Source organism: Hetaerina americana, unplaced genomic scaffold (assembly GCF_022747635.1).
Source record: "Hetaerina americana unplaced genomic scaffold, ioHetAmer1.1.p SCAF_4, whole genome shotgun sequence".
Taxonomy (NCBI): domain Eukaryota; kingdom Metazoa; phylum Arthropoda; class Insecta; order Odonata; family Calopterygidae; genus Hetaerina; species Hetaerina americana.
Window position 1 is genome coordinate 56,238,391 of NW_027286985.1, and position 12,353 is coordinate 56,250,743.

The 12,353-nt window shown below is 38.3% G+C and overlaps 1 protein-coding gene across 1 annotated transcript in view; it reads left to right on the plus strand.

Annotated features, from left to right (window-relative positions):
• The window catches only part of Camta (Calmodulin-binding transcription activator), a 1,815,113-nt gene that overhangs the window by 482,009 nt on the left and 1,320,751 nt on the right, over window positions 1-12,353 (plus strand). The gene's annotated exons all lie outside the window — the stretch shown is intronic.

The window sequence follows — 12,353 nt, forward strand, 5'->3', positions numbered from 1 at the left end:
GCAACTCAACTCATATTTTTCACACACACACACTGAAGACAACTAGAGAGCAGCGGCACCAATAATGACAATGAAATTTTGATTTTTTTATGATTTGAAGAATGACAATGATTATTACATAGCAAAGGAACACTACATAACTTTGGAAATGTACTTAATAATTTGGCGATAATGTGGCCTTTATTACAGGAAGAGAAATTGGGGTACTTCTCGTGCATACTATCTCCCTTCTGTTAGCAGAGGAAGGTAGTCTTGCTATTTCTTCCACTTCCTCTTTTCCTCGACGTTCCCTTCTCTTTAACAATGTTTAACGTCCCATTTCTAATGAAAATTCTCTGAATCCATCTTTTATGCCTATTTTTAATGGCTTCCTACTGTCCTCTCTCCTCCCCTCACTTCCTAACCCTTCCTTGCTTGTTTGCCTTTCAGTCCATTTTGTCTTGTCCATCCTTCTCCGCACTTACATTTTGAAAGCCTCCAATATTTTCCTATCATCCTGCTTCAATGACTGTTTAGGCACCGTTCAAAACGAATTAGAAGTTTTGTAGAACCATAGTGTTACTAAAAATAAATAGACTTATTTCTTGATGTCGCATGCATAGTTTGTCACCACCTCTGCCCCGCACATTTTAGCAGCCCCTGGCAGTTACCATGTAGATAGAAAGAAGGTGAGGGTCATCCGGAACTGCACCCAGGCCCGTTAGTCAGTAGCTCTTGGGCTTAGGCCACGGAACGTCTATGCCCCGGTGTTAAGAAATAATTTTGAAAGTTATCATTGCATACGAAATTAAAAAACGCTGAACATTTTATCTAGCAACTTTCTCTCCAGAATATAGAATCATAGCCATCGACATTAAAAATTTGAACTGAATATATTGACGAGGTAAACAAAATATCAGAAATTCAAACTCAAATATAAGGGTAGAATCTTGATAGCCATTAAAATCGAAAATGGAAAATAACCTCATCCGAGAAACGTTGACACTAATGGTATAATCATATATTAAAATCTCTGATATTCTAGGTATCATAATCTTAACTCTTTTGTGTACAGGTACTGTACTGTCTGTATATCTCTTTTTAATTTGTATTAATCTGCCATAGAGTTAAACTTAAATGGTTCTTCTTCGCTGGAAGATATTTTAGGGGCATTAATAACTAAACAAATGTGTAATGAAGAAAAGGTGTCCTGAAATATAAAAAATTAAATGACAATTGAAATTATCAGGTTTTCAGGAGGGGTTTCCCGTAACCTCGTGTTTTGCGACACTTGGCACTCTGACTGCTTAGTCCCTAGATCATCGTAGCCTATACCTATACCTACAGGTAGAATTCCATAAGTAAAAGTGATAATTGTAATAGTTCAAAAACTATTTTTTGCATGATGTTAAACCGCAGAACTTTAAAATTGTACCCGAATTTCAATCAGATTTTCATACTGACAAAAATGTGTATTCATTCAGGTAGCACATCCTATAGGATTGGCCTGGGCATTAAAAACGAGAAAATCTTATTCCTTATTTATTTGTCCTCAAGCTTTAAGCAGCGACCCCGTAATTGAGAGTTAATGAAATATTATGTATATTATAAAGGCTTCTCCTATGTTAAAAATGATTACGCCACACATTACTTCTGTTGCCGTTTTGTATTTGTTATTAGTTTGCAACTGGTAACAAATTTCAGATTACAGTTTTGATTTTTCAATTTGTTGGCCTAAAATTCTACCAATGATATGTATGATTTGTAATCCATTTAATTAGTAGTAATGTGTTTTTACCAAGGACATTTGTATTTGAAATGATTGGAGTTGTAGCCATAAAAGGCAGTGGAAATATAATATATCAAGTTCTCACGGCCACTTTTTAAGCGATTAGCCCTGAAATTTACGTTAAAAAATGATTGCAGTTCACAGTGCGCGAGTGTTTTTGTAAGTTTCTTGAACATTCAAGATGATTTATTTGACCATCTCCACTTCGTTGAAAGTATTATCTATTGAATATATATTGTATTTTCCTTAGAAACTGATAATTAAGTAGGCCATTGTTCTTGCAAATGTTTCATCAATTCCTACCATAAGATATGTCAAAAATTTACGACCCGCTTCATAAGTCCAGGGATTGGCTCGAAAATCATGCGTTTGATGGATTTCATGAAATACGATGCCAATTTGAAGAATAACGTTGGCCACACTGTTCGTTCATTGGGTATTATGTTAAAAGACCATGGAACTGTTCTCATCAGAACGAAGTGATAATACCTTTCTGGCAGAGGATACTTATTTTTAACAAATGCCTCAAAAAATAAGGAAATATCTTTCGATAAAAAGTTGCATTTTTTTTAGTGATCATAGCGAGAGATAAATCAACGAGCATATTATCTTACTAACGAAAGTGGTCATTAGCTTCCATAGTGAAAATCGACCATTAAAAATAAGGCAACACTAATTTGAATTTGTAATACAATTTAAATGATCGCGGACATAATGAAATGGTTAAAGGTTTCGTTCTTCATGCAACATTTGTACATCCTTGTCACGTGTGGTCCAAAGGTTTTTATTTCAATGCAGAAATGTGTCCCTAATTTATGTGTCGCTGAGCACTTAGTATTTAAAGAAATGAAATACTCGTTGTAGGCCGAAGCCTCTTCCGTGTGAAGGAATTAGGGAATATAAAATTTTTCGATACTGATGTTTTGCCAATCAAATGACCATAATCGGGGAGAGAAGTGCATTTGTAGTGCTTGACGCAAGCGAAGACTAATGCGCTTCCACCATCCGTTGTCAAATGATTGCCCAAATTGGGAAGGGGTGGGAGATATTACGGAAAAGATAAGTGTATGGGGAGAGGGAAAACGAAATTTCATTTCTACCTGATGGACCCGAAACCGAATATTCGGCCATGCTCTGCATACAGACAAGCCATCTCAGGAAAAAAATTGAATTTACTCTACTCTGGCGATTTCATCTAAAATTAATTACCAGAAATTATCAGTTCAAAGATTTGTGTCATGGTTGCGGCGTGTTACTCAAATGATAGATCAAAGGATGGCTCAGGGTTCAAATCCTGTGTGATTTCTATGTGTAACTGCATCTGAAAATCAAGTGGTGCCATTTTTGGGGTGCAATAATAGTAATTCGGCTTTATTCGGGTGAGATTGAGACTGTGGAAGTCCCTTCTATCATCTAACCGAGTATCGTAGTTACCGAAGATGGCACAGAAACTGGTTTACTTAACCTTAATGCCCTTATGTCGGTAAAATCTAAGCATACGAGCTCTGAGCTTGCCGATCAAATCTAACCTTCGAGTTTTGTCAGTGTAAGACTTCGTTTTGTTTTATGAATAAATTTAATTAAACGGATTTAAAAAATATCATTTATGATCACATTTATTTAGCTTAAATTTGAACACATTTAAAAGACAGACAAGTATTCTTCTTTCATTATTATGGAATACTAAACGAAGCATCATGGATAATTTTATCATGCCTTTGGAGAAACTCCAACATAGATTTTGAATGTCGGCAAGTGTATAATCATTCGGACTGTGATCAGTAATAGATAATACGTAGTTAAGAAGTAAATTTGATGACATATTTACATCCATCAAAATTGCACGCTAAAACTTTGTGCGACTTAAATGAATATTTAACCATAAAATGTCTTTTTTTTAATGTTAATACAATACATGAGGTGTCTAATCAGTATAGCGTGATTAAATCACTAGATTCATCAAAGTAAATAGGACTATATTTTTTTGTTTTTTTTCAACGGATTAGCATATAGTATAGCGGAAGACTTTCCCCGTCAGACGTGATATGTTTATTTCTCCTTCCATGACGTGTCTTGACATTGGAGTGACTCTCTAAAACCTTGTTTTTATTCCATAAATATGCTAAGCAAGCCATTTAAAAGACTGTTCGGTGGATTGCGAATATTTTTGTGAAAGTAGGTATTTGATTTGAAAATAAGTTGTCCACACTTAAACTTGTAAATATGAATTGATTTTTCGGTATTTGTTGGAATATTGTTCTCTAGGTGTAAACCGACATTACCTGAGTGGTATATATTTTAAAAATATTATTTTTCCATTAACTTTGAGAAAAAAAATGTTTAGACAATGAGTAGTGACCCATGGGCTCTGAAAGAGGAAATGTATTAAATATTTGCAAGCCTAGTGAAAAAATTGAATTCTTTTGTTTGGAATTTTCTTTTATCGTGATTGAACTTTCGTTGACAGCTCGTAGAAATAATAGTTAGTTAGTATTTGTCTGCATGCATTAATGTTTTCTGTTTTTTCTTGTACGTTCGTATTTGGGCACTCAGCTATATGACCAGTGCCCTTCTGAGTGTGGCGTTCTTCCAAGGGAGTTTATACGGTTAGCAATTCAAATATCAATATTTTTTCTTATCCTCGAGTTTATACCATGTGTAGTATATTGCCACAGTACATTCCTTAGCTATTGTTCTTCACAAAACCATTCACATACGAATTGGCGCAGGCAAAAATTTGGAAAAACTATGAAAAATTCATTTCAAAGTATTCGCCTTTCTCATCAACCACTCCAGTAGCGTGGCCATTATTTTGCGCTCTTTGGGTATCAGGTCTGGAAGCCGTTCAACAGACTTGTGTTAAATGAACGCAATAAACCCGCAGGTGCTCAAGAAACCACCGTTTTTCCAACAGCTTACATAGTTTTGAGACCACACCGTTCCGGAAAACATCCGTTATTTTGAAGTCGTCGGAGAAATCCAAGTTATGCAAGTAGTTATTGCCAGGGTAATCCATTTTCCCTTTAGTTATTTGACTCCTCCCCCGCATTTCCTCACCTACACCATCGCTGCACACTGGGTCTTGGTTCTTTGCGGTCGGAGGGAAAAAAGTGTTGGGCCTTCCCTTTACTCCTCTTCTACGCAGCCCACCCGTTCCCGCCCATCTCTGCGACGCTCCCTCCTTCACCACACTCTTCCCCCCCGCTGGTACCCACCCTCCATCTCCCTCGCGAGCAGGAGAGAAATAAGGATGCTCTCCCCCTCTTGCACAAGGCGCTCTCTCTGTGGTCCTGGCTCTCATGTATAATTTAGGTTCAGCCCCAACTCAAGACACTGCATTCGAATGGAATTCCTTACGCCTCTGTATTTCCGTCTCATATTCGTTTGAATGCGTAATAAAGTTTGAAAGAAACTTTTTTGAAAGCGGGATTTGTTTAATATTTATCAAACTCCAAACACGGAAAGTTTTTAATTTTTTCTCTCTCGGGAACTAATTTCCTTAACTACAGAGAATATCTTAATTTTTAATTCGCCGCGGATAAAATTTTATAGCCCTACCTTCCTGAATCGTCTGGTAGATTATGTTTTTTTCTTGGAATGTTTCCTTGGTTATTTGACCAACTTGTTCTCAGAAGAAGTTACACGCAGTTCTTAGCCTCATCCTTTTAATAATTTCGGGTTTTTTTAAAAGTATTTATTAGTTTTGTATGGTTGCACGTCGTATGTCTTCACATTATGTAGATTATCCTTATGGAGTCGCGACCACGTGATATTTATACCTTTGATTCTGGCTACGGAAATGCAAGGACTTTCTTGAGACTTGCATTAATAATAATTGAAAGCTTTCTGAATAACAGCCGTTACGATCTGTGAATATTCGACTCCTTTCCGCATATCCCAGTTAGGGTGACAATAATTGTGGGTCACGGCTTGCCTGCTGAGCATGTGAACTTGATTACCATACGCGAAATGCAAAGCACAGGACTAACACAAGCTACGTGACTGTAACGCTCCCATATTTTACGATCAACATTCAAAGTGTCATTTCCAGCCTTACTATTTATTTCACAAGCTGTTTCCCGTACTTTTTCTTATCGCATTCTCACCAAAGTTTAGCGTGCTTTAACGCATTCCAAATGAGACACGAAGACTCGTTTCGTGCAATTTTCATGTTGCCGGGAGACCCTCACCGAAGGTTGGAATCCCTAAGAGATGAAGAAATGGTTCCCAGCGGAGCCGGGATGTCACAACCATACCGAGAAATCTTAATTTCAGCAGAATATATATCCCTCGCGCTCACATGGACTCATCATAATGCTTAGTTCATTTTGCGTAGCCAGAATTTCGCGTAACCTCTTTGCTGTGCGGTAGTCAGAATTTTTCCAAATGTGCAAATATATAAGAAAATGAGTTTCGTGGGTGGGCAAGCTATGGCTATAGAAAATAAATGACCACGCTGTAAGTGTATATTTCATATATTGTATTGTCATCATTTAAAGTATGGGAATACTGTTTTTTCACACCTTGTTTCTCCGATATATGTATTTCTTTTTAAACATTGCGTCTTTATTGCTTATTATTTGTCATATTAAAATGCCTTTGATGTCGTTTCTCACATAAAGAATTAAATATATAATGAATACATACATTTGAAATATTTACGCACGAAAACGGTTATTCCTTACATATTGTATATTACTCAGGTAACCTCTTGCAGTATAAAGCAAAACCTTATGCTTAAATGTATGATAGTGTATCCATTATGGTTGAAAATTAATATGATTTAACTTTTATAGATAATAATTTATTTACGGGGAATGTTTTGAGTGTAGGTAAGAAATGCGTTCAGAGTCTTGATCAAGTGATACATATTTATCTGTAGAAATAAAATGCAGGCCTGAAAGTTTTGTATTTTTTTAATATTGGCTCTTTATTGAATAAAAGTTGACGTCAAGCGATTTTTCCGTTTTTGTTGTTGCCATATTTGTTGGTACCATTTTAAATTCTAAGCCATATTCTCATAAGTCAGTTTTTTTTTGATTGGCTGAAATGTTTGTGTATGTTTACACACTTCCGTAATTAAGCTTAAAAAATAATAGTTAATAAATATTCATAATTTAGGAAAACAAAGCTGATTTGGTCGACTTGAAAAAATATAGCGTTGATTTCAGAAAATAGGCTAGCATAACTCACCTTAAACCTCACGGGAGCCAATCTGTTTCTGATTTGATTTTATAAGTATATATTTACTATATATATCCTCTTATATATATTTACGTGTATATTAATATACATTATATATATCCTCAGTCCAGTGGGTAGAGCGTTGGACTGCTGACCAGAGGGTCCCGGGTTCGATTCCCTGGCAAGGCACTCTGGGCACCTGCAGCTCCACCCAAGATAAAGTGATTTTTCGGGTACCAGGTCTTCCTGGGAAACCATAACCGGCACAGGGAAAGGAACTCGCCCCCCTAACCTGGTGTGTGAATTTTCACAAGCCGTATAGGGCTTAGTACTGGGTGATCTCTAAATCGGTTTAGTAGGTGATGGTAGAGATCACCCAGTACTAAGCCCTAGGCTTAGTACTGGGTGATCTCTAAATCGGTGTATAGGGCTTAGTACTGGGTGATCTCTAAATCGGTTTAGTAGGTGATGGTAGAGATCACCCAGTACTAAGCCCTATACGGCTTGTGAAAATTCACACACCAGGGTAGGGGGGCCAGTTCCTTTCCCTGTGCCGGTTATGGTTTCCCAGGAAGACCTGGTACCCGAAAAATCACTTTAGCTTGGGTGGAGCTGCAGGTGCCCAGAGTGCCTTGCCAGGGAATCGAACCCGGGACCCTCTGGTCAGCAGTCCAACGCTCTACCCACTGGACTACCGCGACCCACATATATATATATATATATATATATATATATATATATATATATATATATATATATATATATATATATATATATATATATATATATATATATATAATGTATATGAGGATATATATAATGTATATTAATATACACGTAAATATATATAAGAGGATATATAGTAAATAAATATACTTATAAAATCAATCCGAAGGTCGGTTTAGTAGGTGATGGTAGAGATCACCCAGTACTAAGCCCTATACGGCTGGTGAAAATTCACACATCAGGGTAGGGGGGCCAGTTCCTTTCCCTGTGCCGGTTATGGTTTCCCAGGAAGATATATATGTTATATATATATATATATATATATATATATATATATATATATATATATATATATATATATGTAGATTTGCTGGGTAACCGAGCTGTCTGTTACTTGACTTCCATCATGACTGGAACCATAAATGGTGATGCATAATGTTAATTATGAATGTGAGTGGAAGTTTACGATGCGTTACAATCTTAGCATATATTTCAAGATATAGTTCTTGCTCGTAGATGTTCGTTTATGTGGGCCACGGATCTTGGCAATTATATTCTACAAAACAAAACCAGCGGAAGTAAACTATGTGAAATGAAATTATTTTATTAAATGGATGATGGTTATTTGAAATGTAATAATATTCTTAGTCGGGGTGACCTAAACGTACATTTACAGTCCACGGCTGTCCATTTAAAATTCTTGGGATTCGCTTTCAATACTCGTATATCATTATTGTATGGAGTTAGAACAGGCAATCCCGAAGGCTTCAGAAGTCTTTTAGATACCGAAAAGAGAAAACAAAGGAAGCTATCTGTGAAATATAATTTCAATGCTTCGGTTTAATTTAAACCAAGCAGTAAAAACCTTTATAATGGAAACGAAGAAACGCCATAAAAATTAACAGTAATCTCAGTTCGTCAAATGCGATTGTAGAGCTCTTCCTTGAATGCCCACGATGACATTTGAGTATAACTGTCTCCTCCCTGCTCCATATTTATTTCAAAAGGAATCCCTTCCTCTTTTTATTACTCAAAGAAGATATCAGAGTTCCTCAAAGGCGCAAAAATTCTGCCATAACCGTAAGTGGGAGAGCAAGGGAATGATTTGAGGGCGGGATAAGATGCCACGAGGGAGCGAAGGGCAGCGATTTCCTTTTGTTTCAAAGGGTTTATTCTTTCCCACCTTTCGGAGCAAATGGGGAGGGAAGCGAAAGGGTTAGGGAGAGAGCGTGGGAGGGAAGACCCGGTCGTGTGGCAGGTTAAGCCGGGCCCGCCCGGAGAGTGGTTGTGTGAGAGAAAGAGGATGCGGGTTGAGGGAAGGGACAGGTAGGGAGTTAAGAGCAAGAGTGCCGAAAGAAGAGACGAATGAGGAGGAGATCGTCGGGAAATGAACACAGAACTTCCTCCAAACCATTCCTCCATCCATCCAAACCTTCCTTCCCCTCCTCACCATCCACTCCCGGCCTCCTCTCTTCCTCCGCCTTTGAATTCCAACTCCTTTTTACCTCCTCGTTTCCCCCGTGCTCTCTTTCCTATTTTATAATGTAGGCGGGTCGTTAGGCAAACGGCTTGGAGCCCAGCGGAGTCCGTATAACCCCCCCCCCCCGCCCCCAACTCCCGTTCTCCACGCGGAACAAAAGAAGAGCGGGGGAAGAACTGCGAGACGCGCCTCTTGGTCCCGCACCTGGGGACTTGAACTCCGTGAGCCCCTCTCCTCCTCCTCGTTCCTCCCCCATCCCGATATGCCCCCTCACGCCTCCCATCTCAACCCCCCCTTCGCCGTCTTCCTCTCACCCACCTTGTCCTTTCTTCCCAGCCGCCTCCTCTTCTTTTATGTCTTTCTGTCCTTCGCTCCTCGTCCGTTCGCGAGCTCCTTATCTCCCTTACGACTCCCACAGGTCCACTCCCCTTCATCTGTTTTAGCTTCTCACCCCCTTCCCCTATTTCCCCTCCTCGTTCATTGCATATCTCCCCCCTGCCTTTATCCCACCTCGAGATCCTTCTCTGCCTCCTCCTTTCGCGCCTCCATCAGTTCGCTCCCGTAGTCTCCGCGAATATAATGAAATCCAAGAGAAGGTGGGTAGATTAGAAACAAAGCGCCTCCAACCCTTCTCCCACCACTCCCTCTCTTACTCTCTACTTCTTGTCACATCGAATCCCTTGGCTGAGCCATTCCCCTAGAAGAACCGAGCTACCTGGCTTCAACCTTCCGTCCCTGTGTACGTAGACCGAAATGGACGTCTAGGGGCCATATTCTTCTCTGGCGGGCGTCCGGGAAATTTTCGCGTAGGAGGTTTTCGGGCGGAGAGTCGGGTATATATGGAACTTCTCCCCACCTTTTGTCTAACTCCGTACGGCCCGTGCAGTGAACCCCGTGTGTGAGGTTTAAAGTAATGGAAAGCACTGCAGGATGCATTCAGGTAGTGTTTTTTTTCATAGGTTCTCAAGGTTTATAAGGACTAGTCTCCGTTTTCTAAATATCTCCGGTTCAAATGCGCATTTAGACGTGCGAGGATGAAAAATGTGCGCGAGCTCACACATCTATAGCCTCTTTATGTTATTACTTAAATAGACACGTTGATTTCGGAAAAGGTTTTGCTCCATTCTAAAAGAGACTCATGCTTTCGGGTGTATAAACGTTGACACGGATGAGCTCTCCGTGTCAAATGCGAAGGAATCAAGTATGAAGTTTCTTGCAGCGTAATCGTTTACTTGGTCTCCTCTCCCCAAAATCATTTCCAGTGGATGTTTCTTCATTTCTCTCTTTCGAGATGGGTGTTCGTGTGAGGCTGGCTTCAGTCTTTCCGGATTGCATTTCGTAATACAAGATAAAAGTACAGCAACTCTCCTAAACTTTTGCGTCTAGTTTCAGGAGTGGTATAAAAAAGGAATAAATGATGTAGCAACCTATCTATTTTTTTCAGTGGTAGGAGTAGTCCAAGTAATATCGCTGAGTGCATTTATATACTAAAGGGCTGACACTTTAGTCCTTCTGCTCATACTTTTGCCATGCATCTAGACCGTTTTACAAAGTATCCCGGGAAAACCAATGTAATTAGAGGCTGGTTTTTCAAAAAAATAGTTTTTACAGTAAATCTTTCAATAGTAGGGAAATTTAATTTGATAATCAAAGTTTTTCGAGGAAATTTATGGGGTACAAGTTTTTCTTATTTGAAACTGTTATTCAAGCATTGAATTAATTCAAGTTAGTACTGTTTTCACAGGGATCTGATCCATGATAACGAAATGAATCCGCAGTCCCATTACAAAGTCACACTTCTCTTTATACCACCATGTGTAACTTTATGATATTTATGAATACCCATAATTAAATAATAACTTAGCACTTTCTACACTTTTATTGGTACGTGAGCACAATGCGTGTAGTATACTTTTTCAGTAAAAGATTGTCTTCTCTGTATAGTATATGATTCTATGTTTTTCCCACGGATGTATCTATCTTTTAACATTTGTCTCAGTTATTGTCAATTCAGTATTTTGGTTTTCCGTCATATTTTCTTGATAAGCTCTGTCAAAATATGTACATATACTATTGCTTGACAATATATGTATGAATGCATGTAAATGACGGGGTATTGGGTGGAAGAAGGATATAAATAGTCCTTGTCTCGGCCCAATGATAGCGTTTTATAATATTATTATTATGGCATACGGAAATACAAGGTGGCATATTAATATGCTGCAGTGTAGTAAAACGCGTGGTGCCACGTGCCAATTAAAGCGTGGAAAATATAAAGTTACTGTTTTAACGATGGATTTCACACTTTTCTATCATATTTCACGAGTTATGCCATTTATAGAATATTATGCGATTACGCGATCAAATATATTCCAGCGCCGGGGTGATGAAAAGAGGGGTGAAATGTTCAGTAATTTATGAAAAGAGGATGTGTGAATTATTGGTCGTGGAGAACAAAAAGCGTGTATTGTAGAGACAAAAAGGTAATATGTTTTTTAGAAGGAAATAACTAGCAGTAGATAACCACAGATATCGATTATGCGTGAGTTATATTTCGTATTGACATCATTTATCGAACTCAATAGAAATTTTTACTCATCCATAATATCGTGTTTCATGGAAAAAATTAATTCGGTTAGCTAATTCACTTGTTAAAATACTTCTAAATCCGTGGCGGAATATTAGTTGCGCAATATATTTCGTGCTGTGATTGGACATGTCATTGCGTTGACCTGGAAAAAACTGGATTCATTGTTCTGTTTTATTTTCTTTATCCGGTTGGTGTTCTTTTTGCCCTTTTCACGTACGCTTTTGGTTGTATCTCACAGGAGTTTTAAAATATACTCATGGAATATGGTGTAAATTATGTCCTCTCCCCACCATTCTCTTGCACCCAGGCGCCGGTATCAAAGTTGTAATAAAAAAAATCACGAGGGATTGGACAGGATTGGAAATTTACGAGTGGTTACGAGTGACAACCGAAATATTTCCTCTCGAATTAAATGTGTTTTGCCATCATTTGCGGGGTCATTTATTGAATGAGAGATTGGGGGTTTCAAATGTCACTTCTCTTAACAAGTGAATCGCAGCTGAAACGCTTTTTATGCGATCAATCAGAGTATAAAAATGGTGGCGTTTATATATTTATGTATCTTTTACAATTGGATAAAATCGTCAATTTTGAAGGTTGTACCT